The 27,925-nt window shown below is 43.1% G+C and overlaps 1 pseudogene; it reads left to right on the forward strand.

The window, feature by feature from the left end:
* Positions 1-25,959, forward strand: part of LOC104590156 (putative LRR receptor-like serine/threonine-protein kinase At4g37250) — a 37,832-nt pseudogene extending 11,873 nt beyond the window's left edge.
* Positions 25,960-27,925: the final 1,966 nt, after the last annotated feature.

Here is a 27,925-nt window from a genome sequence, read left to right on the forward strand (position 1 = left end):
AGAAGAGATTATTTAGGTTATGGGAAAGTGCATCTCATTGGTTGTTTCAAAAATGACATGGAATAAAAAAATATAAAATTCAAAAAAAGGAGAAAATTTCTTGACCGCTTTGTTTTAATATATATATATAAACAGTCCACATCACCATTCCTCGCTCCATACCTCCCTTCCTAATTTCCTGTTTTTTTTTGAATTTTTTATTTTTTAATTTCGCATAATTACACATTAAACCAATAAGTAAATAATATAGGCTTAACTATTTCTAACAACCATAAAGAAAGAGGGATTTGCTTTTCTAATGTTTAGCCAATTGGCACCACTTTCCCTTGCTTTCTTCTAAATTCTCTCTAATTCCTATTCATCTCCTAAATTATCTCTAACTCCTATTTATCTCTTAAATTATCTCTATTTTAGTCTAGAGATTCCCTCCTAAACTATCTATAATTCCTATTTATCCTCTCCCCCACTTTTTATCTACATCCATCTAAAGAAAATTACAATTAAAAATTTCATAATTATTTAAATATTATAACAAAATTATATACTAATATTAAAATATTTATTCAAAACACAAAAATTAATTATAATATATTTAATAATATTCATATTATTAACAACTCTATATTTTTACAAAATTCATCATGAAATTATGTAGTAACAATATAAATTATAATTTTACAAATTATTCAAGTTAAATATTTCAATATAAATTATAACATCAAAAAATAAAACATTATCTAAATATTTCAATAGCTAAATATCTTAAATAAAAAAACACTAAAAATAGCTAAATAAGTATATAACAAAATATTTAATATTACATAATCACATTAAAATAAATAAAATTCAAATATTGAAAATTTTTAAATATTTTACATATTATTTAAAAATTTAAATAACAAAATATAACAGGACTTAAATTTTAAATAATTAAAATAACGAAATTATGTAATAAATTTTAAAAAGTTCTTAAAAGTAGAAAAATAATTATAATAGATTTCATAATTTTCATATTAATAATAATTTATTACTTTACAAAATTAATGGTGAATTATGTAATAGTAGTACTAATTATAATTTTATAGATTATTAAATTTAATAAATAATTAATATTTTCAAAATTTAAATAAAATATTATTTAGATAACTAAATAATATTATAAATAACTAATTTCACTTTTATCAATTAATAATTATAGAAAATAACTTTCAAAAGAATAATATTTATTAGTAATAATTTTACAATAATATTGTACATTCATTATATATTAATATATATACTAAAAGTAATTGTTATTTTATTTTCAGTTATTATTTATTGTATTTTTTATAAATATGTTTTCAATAATTATTTATAAATCTAATTTTGTTTTTTTATTTAACAGTAAATTATCAATAATTATTGGATATTAAACAACTATTATTTAACGTTTGAAATTTAATTTATCATATTTATGGTATTTTTGTTATAAATTTATTTTGATAATTATGTATTTTTTATAATTTATCAATTAATATTTATTAGAGATTAAACTATTATTTGAGATTACACTATCGATTAATCAGTAATTATTGTATTTTCATTATAAATTTATTTTTAATAATTATATATTTTTGCTATAAATTTTCAATAATTATAGGAGATTAAACTATTATTATTTATTAGATATTAGACTATCAATTTAGTTGAAATTATGAGTGTTCAATGATTGATTCAATTCGGTTGTAGGCTGTTTTGCAACCAAATTGACTTGATTAGGTTGGGAGTTTGTCACCCAAAACAATTGACCATTAGTGAAAACATGCCAACTTGAGTTGTATCAGTTTGGTTTGTTTGTTCAAAAGATTTATGTTGAAAAAATAAATTTAAATTTAATAAATTACAATGGTATTGTTAACAAAATTAAATTTATGATATAAAATATTTTAAACTAAGAAATATGAGAATTCTTCACTTTTCTGTATTAAAAAATTATATTAGTAATGTAAAATATTAATATGTCTATGGTCGAGTCAGTTCAGTTTTGATCAACTTAGTAATGGCCAAATCGAAACTGACCTAACTTAGTCGAATTACAAAATTGTTAAACTAAATCCGGGACAAGATTATGTTTTGTGACTTTTGCCTCTGCCCAAGTCTATGCAGTTGTTCGATGTAATTATCAACAGATGAGTTGTTCCTCCATACTGAACACACACAAACAAAAAATCAGCCATTAGCTTTCTCAAAATCAAAAGCCAGTTGTTGGCCTGCAATAGAAATTTGTTGACTATAGGCTATGGCAAAGAAAGCTTCTACCCAGAAAGGCTTAAAGTGGAAGCAACCCCAGACGACTGGATATTCCAATTAATTATATAGAGATAAAGATTTGAGACTACTGTCAAACAATTTGTTCCAATCAGGAAATAGAATTGAATTTGGTGCCTTTAGCCTTTTAGGTGAGGTCGGCCCCATGGAATGCTTTTTTCTTTTTTTTCTTTTCCTTTCTTTTCTGGGTCACAATTTGTTGTATGTGATGATGTTGCTTAAGGAGGATGCAAGAAAAATGGTGCTGACTGGTCGCTTTCAAATTTCAATGAAGGGAGACAAATCATTAACATGGATATTTTACTTTTAAGAAGAAATTAAGATAATGGATAACTTGTACAAGAACATAGTTAGCAATGTTTTAAAAATTATTATATCGGGTGATGAATGATGAGTAAACTAAAATAATGTATAAATATGTTTTAGATATGTTATATATATATATATATATATATATATATATTTTAAATTTTAATTTATGTTTTAATTTTTTATTTATAAAAAATATTAAAGATTATAATTTGAGATAAAAAAAGGGTTTTTTTTTCACGAAATTAGCGGAGTAGGCACCTTGGGATACATAGATCTCGAAAAGTTACCAGAATAAAAAAATAAAATCACTCAAATTGGACATCGGAATGCAACATTATGTCCTCTGAAAGTTTTGCATGCATTGAATGTGTAACCCACATCCCAGTCATCGGGTCAAACGGATCAACAGTCAAACTGGCCAGGTCGAATAGTTCTTGACCATATCAACAATTTTGACCGTCTGACGGGTCTTGACTGAACTGAACCTGAAATCCTGACCGGATGATAATTCGAACAGCTCAACCAACTAGATCAACGACAGGTTGAAAACATTGGAGCAAGCTGTTCAACCATTCCAACATTGAATGCATCAAATTAATAGATCATAATGAAATAATAAAAATGTAGAAATTTTGAAAATAATACAAAAGATGGGACATATCTCTAATATTATATGTTGATCGTATCAAATAAAATTAAGCAATATAAATAAGAATTCTTTTTATTAATGCAGATATGCATAAGATTATTATGATGGGTTCACCTTCCTTATTAGTGAACATGAAAGTGGGGGATTCGACTCACTTGTAATATATTATAAAATTAAATAAAGGAGTTTAACTGTTTAACAACCTGGAATGTAAAATTACTTCCGTCTCTTAAACTGAAATTTCATTATTTTTGCCCATTAAATAACACAACAAGGTTCAAACAACTACCATTAAAACCCGTTATTTTTTTTTTATAAATTATTCAAAAATTTTGATTGAAATAAATATACTATATCCGCAAAATTTTTAGTTTAACATTTTGGTATGACTTGTTGAAATTAACATTTCATGGAATTTTATTGAAATTCAAAGCTATGGCTTTAATTACTCAAAGAAGTTACCTGCAAGGAATCTCATATATATCTATTAAAGGGATACGGGTGGTCTCCCCTGTTGGTTTCGGGTCGATGGTTTCACCGTCCGGTTTGAACGAATGGTCCATTCTAATAACAAAAATTATAAGTAAAAATTTATGAAATTGTTCTGGCCACCAGTTTTTGGGTTGACGGTTCGATCGTCTGGTTAGAATAGATTGCCTGTTCTGACAATAAAAATTACAGGGAAAAAATTGAATGTGAGGTCCATTAAGCAGTATCATATATGTTATGTCACTCGAGTGCATGACTCATACGACCCAAAAACGGAACCGTTCTGGCCACTGGTTTTTGGGTCGACGGTTCAACTGCCCAGTTTGAACGTACAACTTGTTTTGACAACAAAAATAAAAATAAAAAATAAAAAAAGGGCAACAAACCATTGAATGGGTCAATGGGTCAATGGGTCGTTGACTGATTCAATGGTTTTTGGCCAAGGACTAGGATTGGGGTAAAACGGAACCAGCTGCTTGGACGGTTCCCAATTAAAAAAATAAAAAATGGCGGTTTGACAACCCGGTTCGAATGGATGGTCCATTATGACAACAAAAATTAACAGGCAAAAAATTGAGTGTGTGTGGTCCATTAAGCAGTATCATACGTGTTATGTTATTCGAGCGTGTGACTCATACAACCTGAAAACGGAACCGTTTTGGCCACTGGTTTTCGAGTTGACGGTTCGACTGTCTGGTTTGAACAGGCGACCCATTCTGACAACAAAAATAAAATAAAAAATAAAAAACAGCCAAAAACCATAGAACGAGTCAATGGGTCGATGGTTTGACCGCCCGAGTCAATGGGTCATTAACCGATTCAATGCTTTTTGGCCAGAGACCAAGATTGGGATAAAACGGAACTGGTTGCCTAGACAGTTCCCAATTAAAAAATAAAAAAATGGTCAAAACCATTGAGTGGGTCAACGGGTCGACAATTCGACCGCTTAGGTCAATGGGTCGTTAATCGATTCAACGGTTTTTGGCCAGGGACCGGGATTGGGGTAAAACGGAACCGGTTGCCTGGATGGTTCCTGGGCTGAAATGTCCGTTTGTCCGAGTCAACGGTAGTTCAAAAACCATGGTTTTTTATGCTTTTGGATTTTTACTATTCAAAGGTTTCTTCTACTGTTGGCTTTATTCGACCGTGTGCGATATATTCCTTTTTTTTCATTTTCTGCTTTTGTTTTGTTTTTTTTTTTGGTGTTTGGTCTTCTTCTTCAACAAAAATTACAGGCAAAAAATTGAGTGTGTGAGGTCCAAGCAGTATCATACGTGTTATGTCATTCAAATGTGTGACTCATACGACCCGAAAACGGAATCATTCTGGCCACTGGTTTTCAGATCAATGGTTCAACCATTTGGTTTGAACGGACAACCCGTTCTAACAACAAAAATTAAAAAATAAAAAAAGGCCTAAAACCATTGAATGGGTCAACGGGTCGAAGGTTTGACCACTCGGGTCAAAGGGTCATTGACTGATTCAATGGTTTTTGGCCAGGGACCGGGATTAGGATAAAATGGAACCGGTTGCCTGGACGGTTCCCAATTATAAAAAAAAGAACAGTCAAAAATCATTGAACGGGTCAATAGGTCAACAGTTTGACCGCCCGGATCAATGGGCCGTTGCTCGATTCAACGGTTTTTTGCTAGGAACAGGGATTGAGGTAAAACGGAACCGATTGCTTGGATGGTTCCTGGGCCGAAATGTCCATCTGTCTAGGTCAACAACAGTTTGAAAACCATGGTTTTTTATGCTTTTGGATTTTCACTATTCAAATGTTTCTTCCATTGTTGGTTTTATTCAAGCGTGTACAATTTAGGGTTTACCACCATTTTATTTATTCTCTTTTGTTTTTTCTTTGGGTTTTCTTGTGTAATGTTTTTTTTTCTTACAAGACGATTTGCTTTGTCTCTTTCTTTGATTGCATGTATGTTTAGCTCTGTCTCAAATCGAAACTTTGGACTCGATTTTCTGATTGTTTTTTCCTTGGCTTTTCTAGTTTGGCGGATTTAGCGCCAATTTTTTCTGTGTTTAAGGTCACTTTGGATTTATCTTTCAAGGTTTCAGAATCCCTTGCAATGTCCACCCTTCCCATGACTATGACTACAAAGTTATTTCATCTAATTATTGACATCTAGAAAAAATGACCTCAAAACAGAACCGTTCTGGCCACCGGTTTCCAAGTTAATGGTTCGACCGTCCAGTTCGAACGTGATGAAGGGAAATTTGGCCCGGCCTCGCGGTCGCCCGACACGTGGCAAAGGCAAGCAGCTCGGGACAGTAGAGCACCCAAAGTGAACATCGGAAGCAAGTCCAAACTCACTACTGAGCCCGAACTCCAGACCGCTGTACTTAATCCGAGCTCCTTGTTAAGAGCAAGCTCCCTGTCAAAGGTCCGAGCTCCCTAAAACCCGAGCTCCCTAAGTCCGAGCTCGGCACTAGGAGCCCGAGCTCCCTAAGTCCGAGCTCGGTACTAGGAGCCCGAGCTCCCTGTCAAAGGTCCGAGCTCCCCAAGTCCGAGCTCGGTACTAGGAGCCCGAGCTCCCTAAAAACCCGAGCTCCCTACTAGGAGCCTGAGCCCCCTGTTAAGAGCGAGCTCCCTACTAAGAACCCGAGCTCCCTGCAAGGAGCACGAACTATACTGGGCCCCAAGCCTCACAAAGCTGACCCGAGCTGACCCGTGACAGCTCGGAACACTCCAAACCGAACTCAAGGCACCTCGCTCGCCACTCCAACACTTCACTTCCAAAGCACCAGGCCAGCCAAACATACCCGACACCAAGGACGTCTTTATCCAAGGGCGACGTACCTGACTGATTTGGGATCTGACGCCTGACAGCCGCATTTCAAACGGCTTCCTGCCACCGCCACCTGCAACCGTCGTCACTAGCCGCAGAGACGGCTCCGACAAAAGGAACAGTGGCGGTTCTGTCCGACTAGAGGAAATGACACCCGAACTGGCAGGAGTTCAGAAGTAATCATGCCCGACCTGACGGAGGCCTAGAAGTGAGTGCGCGAGGTGGTTATAAAAGGCTTCTACCCCCCAGGGACGAGGTATGCTAACTTCCGCGCTATCTGGTTATTCTTGCCTTTGAAGGATTCTAACTTGAGCTTCGGAGCCCTTACGCCGGGTTCTCCCCGGAGCTTCTCTTCTCCTCCCGTTTCAGGTCCCTGTTACCCATTTCAGAGGCAAGGTCATCAACAGCTAAGACCGGCCAGATCGTGCATCATCAATTGGCGCCGTCTGTGGGAAACGCTTCAAAAAGCCTCCCTCCAAAATTTTCATACCCTTTCCTTCTTCTCTAAAGAACTCATTACTTATGGCCTCATCCAGCAACGCCGGACGCGGCACAGAGACAAACACCACCGGGGAACAGCTCCAAGTCCCCGTAGTGTGTGTTGGGCAGTTCACCATCCCCCTCACGGTGGATGGAATCCCCAACCTGACTACGCCACAAACGGTGGCACCTATAAGCCTGCCCTCCGCAAACATCTCCTTCCCTCTTCCCATCGAGACTACCTTCTCCGAACCGACCGCCGTCCCCTTGGCAGCTAGCCAGAATCGGTTGGACGACTTAATGCAATGCATGCAGGCAATGCAAGCCCAGATGCAGCAGTTCCAGCAACACCAGCTTCACCAACACCAAGTGTTGCACAACCTCTCCCAATACCACTATCAGCAGCAGTTTCCCCAACTGACACCGAACCAACTGCCGCTTCCACCTCGCCACCCTGCCCCGAAGCCAGTAAAGGCCTCTCCGCAGGATGGGCGCCTTCACCAAGGAAAGGCCTCCAGGCCCCAGAATCCCCCAAACAGCCAGGCCTCATCCCCACGCCGGAGAGAAAGAAAAGTCATCCCCGCCTCGCGGCTCGCAGGCGGATCAGGAACCTCGCCCGCGAGGTCAGCACCTCGGGTCTCAAAACCGGAGTCCCCACTGGTGGGAAACTGATTCGGCGCGCTGACAGCAGCAGACTACCGGAACTCCGAGCCCATCGAGCTCGGCAACACGGAGGCCAGCAGCGCCAGCACAAGGCCCACTCAGCAGCGGAGACGCCGTCGAAGTCGACGAACCGCCACCCGCGTCTTATCCGAGCTCAGAGGCAAAGGCGAGACGAGCTCGGACGAGGTAGGAATCGCCCCGATTCTCTCAGTTCCTTCCCCCCTCGCCTCAGAACTCCTGGCAGTCCCCTTGCCTAAAGATTTCAAGCTCCCGCCCCTAGACAAGTACGACGGATCCTTCGACCCCAACGACCACGTGGACGCTTTCCAGTCTCAAATGCACCTCGCCAGGGCCAGCGAATCATGCATGTGCGTGGCCTTCACCACCACCCTCAAGGGGGTAGCCTGCACTTGGTACAGGAACCTGGCCCCCGAATCGATAAAGTGCTGGGCTCAGTTCGTATAGGTCTTCATGGCGCACTTTGTTACCAGCAAACGGTGCCCCAGAGCAGAGGAAAGCATCTTCGGAGTAGTCCAAAGAGAAGGAGAACCCATACGGGGCTACATCAAACGATTCAACGAGGCATGCTTACAGATACCTCGGTTGGACCCCGCGGTACAGCTCGCCGTAGCAAAAAGAGGGGTGACGCACAAGGAATTCAAGTGGCACATGGTAGCTAACCAGCCCGCGACCGTGGCCGATTTCCTCAAGCTCACGGACAAGTTCATGAGGACGGAGGAAGAGGAAATCAACCAAAGAACCGAGGGCGGAAACGAGAAAAGAAAGAGGGACGGCGAGCCCTCTAGCTCGGCCGACCGGAAAAACCCGGCCCGGGACCCGAAACCAAACCAGTCATTCCGAGCTCCCCTCCCACCTCGGACAGATTACACGCCACTGAACACAAGGCGGACCGAGATCCTAATGACGATCAAGGACGCCCCCTTCGTGAAATGGCCACCTCGCCTAAAGGGAAATCCGAACGAAAGAAACAAGAATTTGTATTGTAGTTTCCATAGGGACCACGGTCACAGTACCGAGCTATGTAATAACCTCCGAGACGAGATAGAGGGGCTCATCCGTCGCGGTTACGTAAGAAACTTTGTACAGCACAACAATAATAGCAATAAAGCGGATCAGCCGGGCGAACACTTAAAAGACGCCCCGGAGACTAGCAGCAGGCCCGCCAAACCGATGCAGTGACAGCCTCCGGCAGAAAGGCCAATTCGGGGAACCATCCATGTAATTGTAGGAGGTTCGGTGGTGGCGGGATGCACATCAGCGGCAGCTCGGACCTCAGTTCGCGAAGCGGTCCTCGAGGAGCGGAACCCCCCAAAGAGGCTGAAGACCGAGGAGCCGATCCTCTTCACAGAAGACGACGCGCGGGGAGTTCGCTACCCTCATGACGACGCACTCATCATTAAACTCAGGATCAGCGACTTCGAAGTTAGGCGCGTGCTCGTAGATTCAGGCAGCTCGGCGGACATCCTATTCAAGTCGGCATTTGATCGGCTACAACTGCCAAGGAGCGACCTAAAACCTGCAAGCACTCCCCTGGTAGGCTTCAGCGGGGAGGAAGTCAGACCCCTTGGAAAGATAACGGTGCCCGTAGAGGTCGGCACGTGGCCTTGTGCGGTCAGACTCAACCACGATTTTCTGGTGGTCGCGACCCCCTCCCCATACAACGCCATAATAGGACGGCCACTCACGCATATCCTGCGGGCGGTAGTCTCTACCTATTATTTGGCAATGAAGTTCCCTACAGACTTCGGTGTGGGGGTAGTGCGGGGCGACCAGCTCGAGTCCCGCAAGTGCTACGTCGCCGCCCTAAAGGGCAAGTCCAAGCCGGCCGGCGACCTCGACCTGGAGCGGCCTACGGAGCAAGGCGAAGAACGAGCCTCTTCGACAGAAGAGACAGTCGCGATCCCGACCTTACCTACGGACCCATCTCGCGCACTCCAGATTGGTGCTTCTGTCAAGGAACCCCTACGGGCCGAACTGGTAAGTTTTTTACTCCAAAATTTAGATATTTTTGCATGGTCCGCGGCCGAAATGCCCGGCATTGACCCTAATCTTATAACTTACAAACTTAACACTGACCCTTTAGTCAGACCCGTTAGACAGAAGAAACGGAACTTAGCCCCGGAGCGCTGGAAAGCAGTCGACGAGGAAGTCGAAAAGCTCCTCGCGGCAGACTTCGTAAGGGAAGTCCATTACCCGAGCTGGGTGGCCAACCCTGTGCTGGTGAAAAAGGCGAACGACAAGTGGAGCATGTGCATCGACTACACCGACCTGAACCGAGCTTGCCCGAAAGACTGCTTCCCCCTTCCTAGGATCGACCGTCTAGTGGACGCGACCTCGGGACACGAATTGCTAAGTTTCCTGGATGCCTACTCAGGCTACAACCAAATCCGGATGGACCAGTCCGACGAGGAAAAAACCAGCTTCATAACCGAATTCGGTATATACTGTTACAAGGTCATGCCCTTCGGGTTAAAAAACGCCGGGGCGACCTTCCAAAGACTTGTAAATAAGCTGTTTCGGCCCCTGATCGGCACAAAGGTAGAGTGCTATGTAGACGACATGGTCGTCAAAACACAGTTTTCGCAAGAATTAATACAAGACTTAGATTCTGTCTTCCAAATCCTGCGTCAGTATAACATGAAATTAAACCCCCACAAATGTGTCTTTGGCGTCACCTCGGGCAAGTTCCTGGGCTACGTTGTTAATCGACGTGGCATCGAGGCCAACCCGGACAAAATACAAGCCATCCTAGATATGAGACCACCTCGGAAAATAAAAGAAGTCCAAAGGCTAAACGGCCGCATAGGCGCCCTAAGCCGCTTCATGTCCAAATCGGCAGACTGTTGCCTACCCTTCTTCAAAGCGATCAAAGGCAAAGGGTTCGAATGGACCCAAGACTGTCAGCTCGCGTTTGACGAGCTAAAAGGGTACCTCGCCAAAGTACCAACCTTAGCTCGGCCCGAGGAAGGCGAAGTCTTAGAGCTATACCTCTCAGCCAGCGACGAGGTAGTCAGTTCGGTACTAGTAAAGGAGGCAGACCGGGTCCAGCGACCCATATATTATGTTAGTAAAATCTTGCAGGGAGCAGAAACAAGGTACCCGCAGATAGAAAAGCTAGCATATGCCCTGGTGATAGCAGCACGGAAACTCCGCCCGTACTTCCAGGCCCACACCATCATCGTCCTGACCGACAAACCTCTGAGGCAAGTCTTACTCAAACCCGAGATTTCCGGCCGACTGACGAAGTGGTCCATCGAGCTCAGCGAGTACGATCTCCAGTACAAGCCAAGAACTGCCATCAAGGCCCAAGCCTTGGCAGATTTTATCGCGGAGTGCACATTCAACCCCGGAGCCCCTGAACTGGTCAAGCCCGAGGTCCCCAGTTCGGGCGAACTCGGAGCTCTCAAGCCAAACGAGTCTGAGCCTTGTGAAGTAGCAGCCAGCGTGGCTTCCCTCCTGGTTAGACCAAGCGCGAATTGGGATGAGGAGCCCTGGATCCTTCATGTGGATGGCTCCTCGAACCAACAAGGCAGCGGGGCTGGAATAGTGTTACGCGGCCCAGGCGGAACAAAACTGGAATACGCACTACGCTTTGAGTTCGCGGCATCCAACAACGAGGCAGAGTACGAGGCACTGATAGCCGGGCTAAACCTAGCGCGCAAGGTCGGGGCAAAGCACGTGGTTATCTGCAGTGATTCCCAGCTCGTGGTCAACCAAATTACAGGCGAGTACGAAGCACGCGAACTCACTAAATTGCGTACTTGGCAAAAGTAAAGGAAGCTCTGCTCAACTTCCAATCACACTTCATCAAGCACATCCCGAGGTCCGAGAACGCTGAGGCCGACGCCCTGTCCCGACTGGCTAGAACGAGCCACAACGCCAGGAGAACCGTGTACGTAGAGGACTTGCCTCGGCCCAGCATTCTCGGGGGGGCAGAAGAGGTCGCTCCCGTCACCGAAGCAGAGCTGAGCTGGATCGACCCACTCGCAAGCTTCTTGTTAGACGGAACCCTCCCCGCGAACCGCAACACAGCTAAGAGGGTGCAGCGCCAGGCAGCCAAATACGTCAGGATAGACGAACGGTTGTACCGACGATCCTACACGCTCCCCTATCTGCGATGCTTGCGCCCAACCGAAGCCGAGCTGGTACTCCGCGACATCCATGAAGGCTTGTGCGGCGGACACCTGGGGGGCAGAGCCCTCGCCCAAAAGGCACTTCGACAAGGATACTACTGGCCAACGATGAAGACAGAGGCAATCGAGCTCGTCAGAAAATGCGGCAAGTGTCAGAAGCACGCCAGCATCCACCATCAGCCCGCGGCCGACCTCAAGTACCTCACCAGTCCATGGCCCTTCGCCCAATGGGGCATCGACCTCCTGGGGCCATTCCCACCAGCGACAGGCGGGAGAAAATTCTTAGTGGTGGCAGTAGATTATTTCACAAAATGGATAGAAGCCGAACCCCTGGCAATAGTTACGGCCCGAAACATACAAAACTTCTTTTGGAAGAACATCGTATGTCGCTTCGGGCTACCTCGGGTACTGATCTCCGACAATGGCAAACAGTTCGAAGACATCAAGTTCCAAGAATGGTGCCGAAGTATGGGAATTAGTCAGAACTTCACATCGGTCGCACACCCACAGGAAAATGGCCAAACAGAAGTAATGAACAGAGCCATCCTCCGCGGACTAAAAGCGCGATTGGACCGAGCCAAAGGTTTGTGGGCAGACGAATTACCAAGTGTTTTATGGGCACACCGAACCACGAAAAAGACCGCCACGGGTGAGACCCCCTTTAACCTCACCTATGGCACCGAAGTAGTGATCCCGGCGGAAATCGAAGTGCCTACGTTACGACTAGAAGCGTACGACGAACGGACAAACGAGGGCGAGTTGCGCACCAACCTCAACCTACTGGACGAAGTGAGAGACCTCGCGCACATCCGAACCGCGGCTTACCAACAAAAGGTAGCTCGGTACTACAACGCGCGAGTCAGAAAGAGGGACTTCCGCGTCGGCGACCTGGTTCTCCGTAAGGTCATGGTGCCCGAACCCGGCGTAGGGAAACTTGGGCCGAACTGGGAAGGACCCTACAGAGTAATAAAAACACTCGGGGGGGGGAGCGTACGAGCTCGGAACCCTGGAGGGTAAACAAGTACCCCGAGCATGGAACGTTGTCAACTTGAGAAGGTACTATCTGTAGGCCACCAAAGCAAGTATGCCGAAGTCATTTCATAAAACAAACTGAGGGACCGAAATGGTCAGTTCGGCACAAAACATAGCTCGAAGACACCAGTACATGAACAAAAAGACTTTTCATTTCAAAACAGATGTGTACATTTCATTTCATTTCATTTCACAAGCCCGGGGCTACTTCATCGTTATCAGAAGCCTCTCCGACAACGCCCGAAGGACCTGCCTCCCCCTCGGAGTCTGGTTCGGCATCCGTGGCATTTGCCATCTCCGGAGTGATGCGCGAAGTGGATATGGCGCTGGTATCGAGGTCGGGGTACGTATTCCGGATCATCCACCGACTCAGCTTGAAACCCCTCCTGTAGGAGTCTACCATCAGGTCATCGAAATCCGGCGAAGCAATGTAATCGCTGACAGCCTTCTTCCTCGCGTCTTTGATGCCTTGAGAGAAGATCTGAGTCCTCTCCCTGATATCCTCCTGAAGATATTCGACCTGGTACTCCAGGTCCAGCTTCATTTCCGCCATACGCTGCACCACCACCCCCATGGCCTCGGCATCCCTCTGGGACCTCGCCTGCCTAGACCGCGCACGGCGATCAGCAGCACGAGCATTTTCCTCGGTAGTCCGAGCGGCCTCCTCGGCAGCTCGCGCCTGCCGCGAGCACTTCTCCACCTGGTTCGCCAAGGCGTGAATGGAGGAGTTCACCTATCAAAGGAAAACGAGGTCAGAGAAACGAATGTAAAAATAGAAGCCAAGCTCTGAAGAAGGGATCACTTACCACCATGGCATGAGTAACGGCACGGCAGGCCACTTGGTGCAGAGGGAGTTCAGTCCACGCTGCGACTTCCTCAGGAAACATCGCCTCCTTACTCCGTTGAAGAGCATGCACAGGCGACAGCACGCTCCTGAAATCCCCCGGGGCCTCCGAGCCCGACGGCCTAGCTCGCATATGAGCGGACTCGGAATAGGCGGGAGCCCCCGTGTGTGTGGTTTCTGCATAAGGACCCCTCGTGTGTGTGGTTTCGGCATAAGGAGCCCCCGCCGGCCCCTGCATAGGAGGAACCACCTCAGGCCCCTCTGCCGGACAGTCTGGCACCTCAGGCTCCGCAGCTCGGGATGGCTCGGCGCGAGCTCGCTTGGCCACCCGCTTTCTCCTCTTCATCCCCTCGAACAAGTGCGCACCTCGTGACCCTCGAGAATCCATTGTACCTGCGAAAATGAGTTCGGCGTCAATAAGACGTAAGCGAAGAACAAGACAAGATCACTAGGAAAAGAACCTACCCGAACTCAAGCCCGCAGCAATAAGCTTGGCCTCCGTCAGATACCATTGGCAATCCAGCCCAAGCCGCGCCCATTGCCGGAGGCCCTTCGCCGTCTCCTCATCAAGTGTGATGCCAGAATCAGGAGCGGCCACTCCCCAGCCGGTCTAAAACGGCCACCCCATCGCACTTCGCACCCCGAAATAGTCCCGCTTCCACGCCGGGACCTTATTGGGGAGTCCGTGTAAGAGCTTGAAGCCCGGGCGAGGGGACAGGTAGTATGCCCGCCTACGCCCAGGAAGGGGACCCACTTGCTTTTTCAACATTAAGATAGAAGAAAAAATCTCCAGATCCAGAGGGAAGTTTTCGTCGCAAAATAAAGAGATCGTTCCCACTAAGTTCCTAATAGAGTTCGGGTGAAGCTGGCCAACCGTCACACCGAAGTGGTTTAGGACCTCGACAAGAAGAGGGTGGAAGGGCAGTCGCAGCCCCGCGGCGAGCTGTTCCCGGAAAATCACCATCTCATCGGGGCCATGTTCCCAAGGAAAGCTCCCCGTAGGGATAAAATAACCGTACTCACTGGGCAAATTATAGTAGTCTACGAGGGTTTGAAGTTCCTCAAGCGTCATGGTCGAAGGGCCGAACTGATCTACAACCCGGCCACGGCGGGAGGTGGATGCCGACCTACCCGAAGCACCTCGGGTGGTAGGATCGACCCCTCCCTCAGGACCTACATCGGGCTCGCTTGAACTACCGTGGGACGCAAACTGGTTCGTAGAACCCACATCAGACCCGCTTGAACAGTCTGAAACCTCCAAACCAGACATCGTGAAACGGAACAGGATTCCAAGAAATACTCACCCAGGAAGAAGACAAGCAGACCGCGAGAACTCGAACAAGCAAGACCTGGGACGCGAACTGAAAAGCCTGGACGCGAGCTGAAACTTAAGGCGCGAGCTCAAGATATACGACAATAGCAAGGACGCCCCCCCCCCCTGCGCACTATTTATATCCACAGCGTACGAAAAGCGACGGCCCAGATCAAAGCCAATCCAACGGCCCACAACCGCGCTAAGACGCACGTCTTCCAAAACCAATCGGCGCACGTCTTGTCAGAGGACAGGTGTCGGCACGCGTCTTCCCGAAACTGACGAAGCAACGGCACACGTCCCCTCGCAATAAAAGCGTCTGCAGCGTAACTCCCGAATAACTGACGTCACGACTTCCGAACGCGTGCCCCTTTTTGAAAATCAAATTGGAGCGAGCGCGCTCAGTACGGACCAAAACCCTCCCACTACCTTGCAAACTCCCTGCGCCAAGACGGAACCGTTGTCACACGGAGTGGGGGGCAATTGATGAAGGGAAATTTGGCCCGGCCTCGCGATCGCCCGACACGTGGCAAAGGCAAGCAGCTCGGGACAGTAGAGCACCCAAAGCGAACATCGGAAGCAAGTCCAAACTCACTACCGAGCCCGAACTCCAGACCGCTGTACTTAGTCCGAGCTCCTTGTTAAGAGCGAGCTCCCTGTCAAAGGTCCGAGCTCCCTAAAACCCGAGCTCCCTAAGTCCGAGCTCGGTACTAGGAGCCCGAGCTCCCTGATTAAGAGCGAGCTCCCTGTCAAAGGTCCGAGCTCCCCAAGTCCGAGCTCGGTACTAGGAGCCCGAGCTCCCTAAAAACCCGAGCTCCCTACTAGGAGCCTGAGCCCCCTGTTAAGAGCGAGCTCCCTACAAGGAGCACGAACTATACTGGGCCCCAAGCCTCACAAAGCTGACCCGAGCTGACCCGTGACAGCTCGGAACACTCCAAACCGAACTCAAGGCACCTCGCTCGCCACTCCAACACTTCACTTCCAAAGCACCAGGCCAGCCAAACGTACCCGACACCAAGGACGTCTTTATCCAAGGGCGACGTACCTGACTGATTTGGGATCTGACGCCTGACAGCCGCATTTCAAACGGCTTCCTGCCACCGCCACCTGCAACCGTCGTCACTAGCCGCAGAGACGGCTCCGACAAAAGGAACAGTGGCGGTTCTGTCCGACTAGAGGAAATGACACCCGAACTGGCAGGAGTTCAGAAGTAATCATGCCCGACCTGACGGAGGCCTGGAAGTGAGTGCGCGAGGTGGTTATAAAAGGCTTCTACCCCCCAGGGACGAGGTATGCTAACTTCCGCGCTATCTGGTTATTCTTGCCTTTGAAGGATTCTAACTTGAGCTTCGGAGCCCTTACGCCGGGTTCTCCCCGGAGCTTCTCTTCTCCTCCCGTTTCAGGTCCCTGTTACCCATTTCAGAGGCAAGGTCATCAACAGCTAAGACCGGCCAGATCGTGCATCATTAGAACGAATGGCCCATTCTGACAACAAAAATTAAAAAATAAAAAATGGACAAAAACTGTTGAACGGATCAATGGGTTGATGGTTCGACCGTTCGGGTCAATGGGTCGTTGATTGATTCAACGCTTTTTTTCCAGGGGCCGGGTTTGGAGTAAAACCGAACCGGTTGCCTGGACGGTTCTCGGGCCGAACGGTCCTACTATTTGGGTCAACTAGTATCTCAATGTGAAACAAAGGACAGCTATGAAGTAGAACTAAGAACTATCACTGTATGATCGTATTCTTTTATATGAGATGCTTTTGAAGCAATATTTAAAAAACGAGCACATGATGATCTTTTTTAAGTCTTTATATGAGTTTCAAGACTTGATTACTTATAATTGCAAGTTTCTTATTAAGAAACCATTGTCTTTTTTAATGTAACAAATAGCAAAGTTGCAATTCCATTCCAACCCCTGTGAAGCAGGGTCCCCTCCGCTAGTTATATAGGAAAGGAAAACAATTTGTGAGTGCAAAGCGTCAAGGATCTTCTTCAAGCATTCTTAATCCATGATATTTAGGGGGAATTTATTTTTTGAATTTTGAGAGGGAAAAAAGTTGGTCAATGGGATTGATGAAGAAACTTATGTTCTTTTTTCAGATTTATGTGGGGACCAGGAAAAGTTTGTTTTCCTAGGTATCATTTACCTGGAGGTGGGTAAATAACTTTTCCACTTGGGAGAAAGTTGTCAATACTTTGATGGAACAAAAGATGCCCATTTTAATAATGGATTTTTTTTTGGATAAAATGGTCATTGGATTATTTACTTGGGAAATAAAACAACATGGGTAAATGCACTCACCCGGGTAAGTAACTTATTGAAAAAAGAAAGAAGCCTTAACATTACAAAGAAGGAAGGAAAGTCAAAGGCTACGAGCAAAGTAATTAGGTAGATCCAAGGATTGAAATATCGATACAATACATCTGATACGGGATGTATCATATCGGTATCAGTAGCATCCAGCACGGGATATGCTATATATGGAAGTGTATCCTACCAGTTGTGTGTATCGGACCGATACAGATATGTATCGATCTTTGTCGCATTGTATCAACCAATACATATCAATACAGACCAATACTTCACATCGCCATGTATAAGACGCGAATGCACGTGCAACACTGAGGTGATTTGAACTTGGGCCAATAACCATTACATGCCTAACACACTCACTCTTAAGCCATGAAGCTATCCCACCACTTATGTTAATATGTAAAATAAAATAAGTGTTATTGTTATTGTCGAAAGGCAATCCAAATAAATATTAAATATTTATGTTTAACTCCAACTAACAATAAAAAAAATAATATTCAAATTTAGTATTTTATAAAATGATTGAATAAATAATATATCAAATCCACATTTGTTTCAAGAGATTATTTCAATTTCAAGAAATTTATAAAAATATAATATTAATAATAGAAGAAATATTTTAGTACTTAAAATTTATAAATTTGCACAGAATATGTATTTTACTTATTTTTGTATAATTTTAAATTATTAATTTTTTTTAATTTACATTAAATTACAATATATTTATTATTTACAAAAATGAAATTTGTTTATAAATTATTCAAGAATATAATATTAAATTGAATCTATCAAGTCTACTAATCTACATTTATATAAAAAAAGATTTTTAATTTTAGAAATTTATAGAAATAAAAGTGTTAATAATGAAATAATGATTTTAGTAGTTAAAAATTGTGAATTTGCATATGATATGTATCTTAGAAATTTTAATACATTTGATATAATTTAGGTTGAGATTATATTTTCATAAATTATTAATTGAATTTTAATTTACATTTGATAATTTAATATTCAGTTGACTTCTTTGTTAATGTAAAAATGTAAAAAATAGTAAAATACAAAATAACTGATATAATAATTAAAATATAATAGGAGCATATTTTTTGCATTTTGGATTCTTGATTGATACATTATCAATAAAATTGTTTGGTATCTATGCATCTTATTATATTAATTATAATATATTCTTTCATATACATCATCAAAATATACATTTTATATGTATTTATACATTATTCATTGTTATTTTACCTTAAATTTAATATTATTAATATATTTATGAAATTTGTATATGTTTTCCTATCACATCTAAGCATTTTCATATTTTTCATCCGTATTCATGTGTTTTCAAAGTGTATGTGTATGTGTATCCATATCCGTATTCAAGTTGTTTAATACAATATCCGATATCAATACTGTAATCCTTGGGTAGATCTACATAGTGTATGGGCTTTTCGAAGTAGCTTCTAAATGTTTGGTGTAACATTTTAAATGGGCATTTTCTTTATAAAAATTGCTTATCCAAAAAGTAATAAGCAATATGTTGAAATTTATGGTTTTTTTCTGAATGGCTTTTTGGGTGAAAAAGTGCTTTTTTGGGTGCTTCAAGAATCTAATAAGCAATAAGCAAAATAAGTGCTAAAAGAAGCACTCCAAAACATGGGCTTAAACTTCTACTATGACATGGAAAAGATATGATATCTAAAAAACTTCAGACCAGGAGTCATAAATATGATAGCCAATCAGGTGTTATTTATCAAAATTCATTGGTGGGTTTTGATTGGTCAAAACTCTTCCCATACCATATCTTTTCTGCATCATAGATTTTCCCTCTACATATTGGTATATTACTTTTTCTTTTTCTTTTTTTTTTTTTTTTAACTTCGCTTACCGCTAAGAGATTAAACTTCTACATATTGGTATATTACTTTTTCTTTTTCTTTTTTTAACTTCGCTTACCGCTAAGAGATGTTCTCTCCATAATTGGTGAAGGTTGTGTTTTTCGGTATTCCTTTCTGCCCAACTGCCCATTGCTCAGCCTGGCCACCGGGCTTGAAATACACCTCTGGGAAGCCTTTTATTAGGGGTGCAAGTTGGGCTGGGTTTATGGTCAATCCAGTCCCAACCTTAAAATTTGGACTTAAGGCTCGAGCCTAGATTGAGCCCAAGGTCAAGTCTGATTTTCCTAACTTGAGCCTAGCCCGCATTGTAATTTGATGCATTTGGGTTGGGTTCGGGTCCGGGCTGGCTTGGTCAATGAACCCACTCTAAAATTATATATATATATATATGTATTATGAATGTATATAGTTGGACTGGACTCGGGCTGGGTTTTGGCTACCTAAGGGCTAGCTAGGCCCAGACTCGACTCAAAAAAATAAAAACCCCAATTTCTTAGACCCGAGGCCAGCCCAAGGACCAAAAACCCAAGCCTAACCTGTGTAAAATTTTGAATTGGATCGATTTGGACTCGGGCTGGGCCTGCCCAAATTAAACCCCTACCTTTTATAATTATGCATACACTATACGTAATATTAGATTCTGTTTTCTCTACAGAGATCGTCCATACCCCATTTCGTTATTAGTATATATATAGATTCCAAATGAGATTTGTTTGAGAGAAAGACAAGGGAAATGCGATGGAAATGGACACAAGTTTATTTAGTACGTTGGTATGAGCCCATCAAATAAAAACTAGGCCCATCACGACCAAAGATTGGGTTGGGCGGGCGAGAATCGCGAGACTGCTCTTCACAATCACAACGACATAGAGCTGCCCCTCAGACAGTCAGACCTTAGTCCTTCCTGCTTCCTTCCCAGTTCCCCTGGCCTGACCTGGTGCATCTGTCAATTTTAGAGGCTCCACGCTTTCCATGGACCGGTTATGTACATGTATTGGGCTTCTCCAGTGGGCTACCTCTGTGTTTTGGGCTCTCCTACATCCTACTTGGAGATTAACTATCCGACTGATTAACACCTTCCATGCAAATGGCCCTTTCTTGCAGAATAGATGGGGATCCGGTTCCATGAATCTTGTTTTGCTGGTCTGTGTCATATTCATTATTGAATTATTAAGTTATTAGCGTTTAAAATTATTTTTTGTTATTAGGGATTTTTAGACTGCACTCAACCTCAGAATTCTGATTTGAACTGCAGACCTACAACCATTTATAATTTAAAACAACTCCACCTATAACACTCAAACCTGTTCTTGAATTGACATCAATTTCAAGCTGGAACCTACCCCAAATGTACGTTGGAGTTAAGATTTATGGAGATGGACTGAACTATAAAAACCCCTTTTTATTACTTTCATCCAAATCCTTGACTCTGCCCCTAGCTCTTTAGCTAGGTCTGTCAATGGTACCAGATACCCCCACCTATAAGGCTATAACATCAACACCTGCCTGTGTATTGGCATCAATTCGGAGCTAGCACCTATCCCAATTGTACGGTAGAGTTAAGATTTATTGGGGGTGGACTGAACAATAAAAGCCCCTTTTGAATTTGGATGATGTGCTTATATAATTCGATCATGTTCGGATTTTGCAAACTGCATCTAATTAATAATCAAATTAGATTTGGATTTGATTCCATCCGATCTTATTAAAAGCAGAATCGAATTATATTATAATATTTATTGATTTTAATATATAGAATTTATATAATTATATTTAAAATTATAGAAATATATTTGTATATATTATATTATATATGGATTTATATATAATAAATTCAGTTATACTTACATTAATTTATTATATATAAAAGTTAAAAAATAATTAACTTTTTTAATTTTTAATATTTTAAAAAATTAAAACAGAATTGGATAAAATCCTAATTTGTTAGGATTTGAATTCAAATCCAAGGACTTCAAATCCTATCAGATTTTGGATTGGTTTTGGAGGTAAATAATCGGATTTTTGAATCCAATCCAAATTCGATCCATTTGCAGCCATATTTGTAACCTTTCATTTGGATCAGCTTTGAATGGTATAAATAAATTCTTAACAAAAGAAATGAAACTTGCATAAAACAGATTTATTACTTTGAAGAGTCTCAAACCAAAAGATTTTTATTAAAAAACAATGAGGGCCTGAACTAACTCTACTAATAAATATATATGTTAACTCAAATGTAGCTGATCCAGACCACATATATAGAGAACCTCCCGGGATGACCTATTCACGTATATGCTCCACGTCAGTTCATCTCATGGTTTTTAAAACCGACCCTAAGATTGAACCGGTCATGGTTCGGTTACTGGGTTGAACGGTCTAATCATTCGAATCGAACGGTCGGCCTGTTTTGACAAAAAAATAAAAAATAAAAAATAGTTAAACCGTTTGAACTGTTCGAATGGTTAACCACCTGAGTCAGCAGTTTGCTGACCAAAATCAACGGTTTTTGGAGAAAATCCAGTTTTGGGGAAAAACAGAACTTGTCACCTGACCGGTTCCAGTTTTTCTGGTCCGGTTTTGAAAACCATGGTTCATCTATTAAACATCTAGCATTTGTTTGGCATCGATGCCATTGTTATAGAAAACAACGACACATCAGCACCACGTTGGAAAAAAACGGTGCTCCAGGAAATGCCTGTTTGTTTGGAACCTGTTCTTTAAGCCACACTTTGGAAATCGGGAAGGCATGGCTTAGAGAACGCCAAATTTGACATTTCCTGGAGCTGCAGCTCGTTGCTGCCAACAGGGACATGAGGTGGCAGTGACAGGGACATGATTTGGCACTGGATAATATGTACCAGTGCTAAAAACGTTTCTTGGAGCATTGATGCCAAACAGAAAACATTGTTGTTGTTCCAGGAAATGTCCTACTTGGCAGCAACGTTTCCAAACAAAAAAAAGACACCATTTTCTCAGAAAATGATACTTCCAATCCATACATCAACAGCACCATGTATCTGCAGCATCGATGCCAAACATATACCTAGTATTTCAGAAATGTTTTAATTTTTATAATTATTATTAACATATGGCAAATCTTTTCTGATAAAGTTTATTCCATAGATATCATGAAAATGATGCAGAGAACGGTAGGGTGTAGGGCACCCCAAAGTAAAGAAAGTTGCCACGTGGAAATTTCTTTTCCCTACACTATATAATAGTAGACCTGAAAATTGGGTTGGGTGGTTTGGGTTTGGGTTGAGTCAAGATACTTTGGGTTGATTTTGGGTAAGGTCGGCAAAATGCTATACTTTAATCCAAACATTTAGGGTTAGGGTTGACCCACTGGTCAATTTGAATTATTCTTAAAAAATAAAAAAAAAAATACATAAAAATGTCATAATTCCTTAAAATTCCAAGCATAAGAAAAAAAGATTGAGAACATTCAACAATTGAAAGAGTAATCGAGAAAGAGTAGTAAAGCCTAAAGAGTAGAAACTTTTTTTCTGATAAAAGGGAGAAAAAGATTACACAAGACGAGGGAATGCTCTCCTGGCCAGATCTAGGAAGGAGATGAACCGAAGATCCCAGGGGAAGTCTCGACAAAAATCCTTGAACCTCTGCTGACCCTTGCTTGCTAACCAGTCTGTAGTGCAGTTTCCTTCATGATAGGTGTGAACATATTTGACTCCTCAGGGAAGGCTCCCGACGATGGTCTTACAGTCGTCTTGCATCGCCAGGGGGGAATGGAGCTTTGTTGAAGAACTCCAATCCTTGTAAGAGAATCCCCTTCTATTGTTATTGTTATTGGGCATAGTTGAAGAATTGGGCTATTTTGTGGGCTTCGAAAGCAGCCCATATTTCTGTTACTGTGATTAAAGTTTGCCAAATGGAAACTTCTAGCAATAGCAAATAGCAATACATAAATAGTCTTAATTACACTTACTAATTGGGTCAACGGGTTAACTCATAACCCAACATAATCCAGTTTTTTTGGGTTGGATTGGGTCGGGTTATCCTCTCATTCATATAGTTAAATATGAGACCCTAATTCTATTTTTCAGGTTAGGGAGGTCTAAATTCAATAGCAGAGGGAGGGTCGGGTTGAATTGTTAAATTTCGAACTTAAGCTGGGTCTGGTGCAGTGGAAAATCTTCAACCCGGGTGCTTGAGTGTGCACGAGGACATGATTTTCACTTCTCAGTCCCCTCAATTTAAGGGTTCCAATCCAACCATTTGGGAGTGCTTCTTCAATGGGTATCTTTGTTCTTCCTTTTACTTTGGGAAAGCCAAAAAACCAATTGAAGGACGGGAAGGCTCGACCCCTGATCGTGCTGTTTAGTTCGATATTCCAAAAGCTCATTGGAAAAAGGCCTCATCCGGCCAATCTTCAGGGCATCTAAAACGTATCTGTTAAAAATGGGCAGAAATACTTTTCACTATTCTTCCTGTGTTGATATCTCCATTTTTTTGGTAATTAAAATAGACTAAAATACAAAAATCTCTCCTGAAGTTTCTGACAATCATAAAATCTTTCCTATAGTTTTCTTTTAGTAAAAACCTCCTCTTTATTTTTTATAAAATTAACAAATAGGGAGTCAATTACCAAGATGGAAAATGTTAAAAGAGATGATATTTTTTAAAATACCTATTTTGCCCTTTCTCAAACATTGTTCTTCTTCTCCGTTCGAACCCAAAAGCAGAAGCAACGGCGGCACCCCTCTAAATCCGATCTCTTCCTCTTCTCTCATCTTCTTCGGCTTCTTGTTCTTTTCTGTTCTTCTTCTTCTTTTGGCATTGTCTCCTTCCATTGCCCCTATTTTCTACCACCACCACTGCAACTCTCAGCAGTGGCGGTGCTTCATGCGAAACCTCTCCCTTTCCGCCATTCTCTCCCTCTCAATCTCTCTTTCCTATTGCCCCTCTCTCCCTCAACATAATCAATTGAAAAGGCACTATTCATCCCCTTCCTCGTTTGAACCCAGAAGCAAAGCAGCGGCGGCGACACCCCCTTTCAGCCACTCCCTTCCTCCCTCTCTCCCTTTCTCTCACTTTCTTTTTCTTCTTCTAGTCAGTTGGAAATACCCCCCGTTCTTTCCAACAACGTAATTTCAAGCGCATTACTGGAGACAATCGGAGGGTTGAAGAACCTTGAGTTTCTTAACCTTTCTGCTAATGCCTTGGTGGGAAAGATTCCTCAGAACCTCACTGCTCTTCAAAATCTTACTATCGTTTCCTTGAGCAACAATTACTTCTCTGGCGGTGCTCCAAGTGTGTTCGAAGCTGTTCAAGTTTTAGATCTGTCTTCCAATCTGATTAACGGGTCGTTGCTGCCAGATTTCGCTGGAGTCAGCCTCCGTTACTTGAATCTCTCGTACAATAGGCTCGTCGGAAGGATTCCACCAGAATTTGGGAAGCAAATCCCGGGGAATGTCACGCTTGGCCTCTCGTTCAATAATCTCACAGGAGAAATCCTAGAAAACGTAGCTTTTCTCAATCAAAAAACGGAATCATTCGCTGGCAACCCAGATCTATGTGGGAAGCCACTGAAGAACCTGTCTGTCATGACTTCCGTTCTTTCTACTCCACCCAATGTCTCTGAAATTACTTCTCCTCCTGCATTTGCAGCTATTCCGAACACCATAGACTCGACACCTGTAACTGGGTCATCTGGAACGATGAATGGGACTCAACAACAAAGGCAGAGGGGTCTCAGACCAGGAACAATTGCAGGCATCATCTTTGGGGATTTGGCTGGTATCAAAGTTCTAGCTATGATATTCTGTTATGTTTACCAAATAAGGAAGAGAAGGAAGAAGGTGGTAACTGGTCAGTAGTATAGGATGCGCAGAGAAGAAAGACGAAATGGACGGGAAAGATATCTGGCCTTTGTCATCAACGGAACTGAAAGGGCCGGCATGCTGGTGCCTGGGAAAGAAAAATGACGATGGTGAAGAGACGTCCAAGACAACGAGCACTGATAGTGATGAAGACAAAGAGGAAAAGGTGGGTGGTGAACAACAGAAAAAGCAGCAAGAACAGAAGGGAGGGTCTCTTGTAACTGTAGAGGAGAAACGGAGTTGGAGCTGGAGACTCTGCTGAAAGCATCAACTTATATATTGGGAGCGACTAGTTCGAGCATAGCATACAAGGCCGTGCTGGAAAACGGGACGACGCTGGCGGTGTGAAGGATCGGTGAGAGTGGTATAGAGAGATACAGAGATTTCGAGAATCAGGTCAAGCTTATAGCTAAATTGCGCCATCCCAATCCGGTGCGCATACGAGGGTTCTACTAGGGTTCCGAGGAGAAACTCATCATCTATGATTACGTCCCTTGTGGCAGCCTTGCCAACTTCAGTTACAGTAAGTTCCTTCTCTTTCTCTCCTCGTTGTCTGATTGTCTCTCTCTGTCTGTTTGGTGCATAGTAGCAAAAACTAGTAAGGTTGTACTAAAATGCACGGTAATGCTGGTTTCGCTGTGTAAAGGTGCAACCGTGGAACTGAGAAGTTATTCTCAATGCCCAGAAAGCCAATTGTCCATGGTAGGCCGTTGGCCAGGCTTTGCAAAGCCCTCTGCGGCTAACGATGCGAAAAGTTTATGATTGTCAGAAAATAAAATGCAATATCGCCCATTACAAGATAATCTGGGCTGATTGGTAATCTGTTCTGTTTTCATTGGAAATGCATTGCTCTTTCTCATGTCCTAGTCTGAACCACCATACTGCTGTCACCGGTGCCGTCGCTCCCTCTGCTTTTGGGTTCGAATGGAGGAGAAGATGAGTAGTGTTAGAGAAAGGGTAAAATAGGTATTTCAAAAAAATAATCATCTCTTTAAGGTTTTTTGTCTGAAGTTAAATATTTGTTAATTTTATAAAAAATAGAAGAAAAGTTTTTGCTAAAATAAAATTATAAGGGAGGTTTTTATGATTGTCAGAAACTTCAAGAAAAATTTTTGTATTTTACCCATTAAAATAAAATAAGAATTACAGAAGAGGAAAAAAACATTGCATGTGGAAGTGATGTGGTGGTACTTGTAAAGTGTCAATTGTTATGTTAACAAATTAACAATTGTTAATAGCAGAAGCTTCAATGTTGAAGCAAGCTTGAGGCATGATCCAATTATTCGACAAAGTGTTGAAATTTGGTAATATTGAAATGGTTAGAAAGTACGTGTGCTAAAGACGTACTTTCATATATGTGGTGGGCTCAAGTTAAAGAGGGACCATTCGGGATTTTGATTCGCGTATATGCTGCTCCAAGCACTGAAAATATGGTTGACAAGAAAAAGTACAAGAGGATAATATTATTCCACTCCATATCCATATCAGGGAGAGGGAGTGGACTATTAATTAGTTTGAGGCCATGAGGAGCCTTCCTTCTAAGGTTCCATAGTTTATTTAGGGCTGTCAACTGGTCGGATTTAGGTAGAATTAGTTTCCAACCAATTATTAATTAGGATAAAATTATAGATTATTAACTGTACTGATTAATCAGTATAGTCTAGGGTTAGACCTCATTATATTGAAAATTATATTTGTTTATATAACTTAAAATTTAAATTTTGATAATATAATATGATGTAACCGGTTCTAGTCATGTATCATTTTTTTTTTATTTTTTTGGCTAAGTACCTTATCATTTGACTTGGTCCTAGGTGACCTATGACTCAGAGGATGGTGGTACTCCCTGGTGGCGAACTACCTGGGGGAGAGCTATGCCGAGCTCCCTGGTGGTGAGTTACCTTGGTGGACTCGTCATTTGCCCTGCTCCTAGGCAGTCTGTGACTCAGAGAATGGTGGAGCTCCTTGGTGTAGCGCAACCCGACTGCCCTCTGCATGAGGTGATCTTCTCTCCTTTGTAGGCGGCGGGAGCTGAGGGACCTGCGAGAACTCCATCTTTTCCTCCTCTTTGTAGGCGGCGGGAGCTGAGGAACCTACGAGAACTCCATCTTTTCCTCTTCTTTGTAGGCGACGGGAGCTAAGGAACCTGCGAGAACTGAATCAGAGGACCCGGGGGTCTTTGCCCGGCGGGGACTCTCCGATGCTTAAGTTAGCACTCTGATTGTAGAGAGCTTGAAGATGATATTGGAGAAATGAGAGAGCCAGAGAGCAGAGAGTACCTCCATTTTTTTCCCTCTCTTTGTCTTTAGGGGTCGGAGCCCTTATATAGTGTGTCTTGTCAAATCAGGTGTAACAGCCTCTGTCAAGTCAGGCATAACCGCCTCTGTCTCTCTGCCGCAGCCGTTACTGCCAGAGTTGAAGTGGTGGGTGTAGGCAACTGTTGCAGAGTACGGCTCTGCCAAGCAAGGGACAGCTCTCAGGGCTGGCAGGCACGGCGCCGCCTGGCGAGAGACGTGGGTGCAGGTCTTCGGATCTGTCAGGTATGATTATCAGGCAGGAGATCTTCCTGCGATATGCCGAACTGCTCTTCTGTACCGAGCTACCCTGCAAGTGGCGAGCTGCCTGGGGGGGGGAGCTATGCCGAGCTGCTTGTGGCGAGCTATGCCAAGCTGCCTGTGGCGAGCTGTGGCAAGCTCTGCCGAGATGCCTGTGGCGAGCTATGGTAGGCTCTGCCAAACTGCTTGTGGCGAGCTATGTCGAGCTGCCTAGTTGTCAAGAGGCTGCACTTGACTTGCATAAGATGCCAGGTGTCACAATTTCAC

The sequence above is a fragment of the Nelumbo nucifera genome, chromosome 1 (genome assembly GCF_055504915.1).
Source record: "Nelumbo nucifera cultivar China Antique chromosome 1, China Antique-T2T, whole genome shotgun sequence".
NCBI classification, from domain to species: Eukaryota; Viridiplantae; Streptophyta; class Magnoliopsida; order Proteales; family Nelumbonaceae; genus Nelumbo; species Nelumbo nucifera.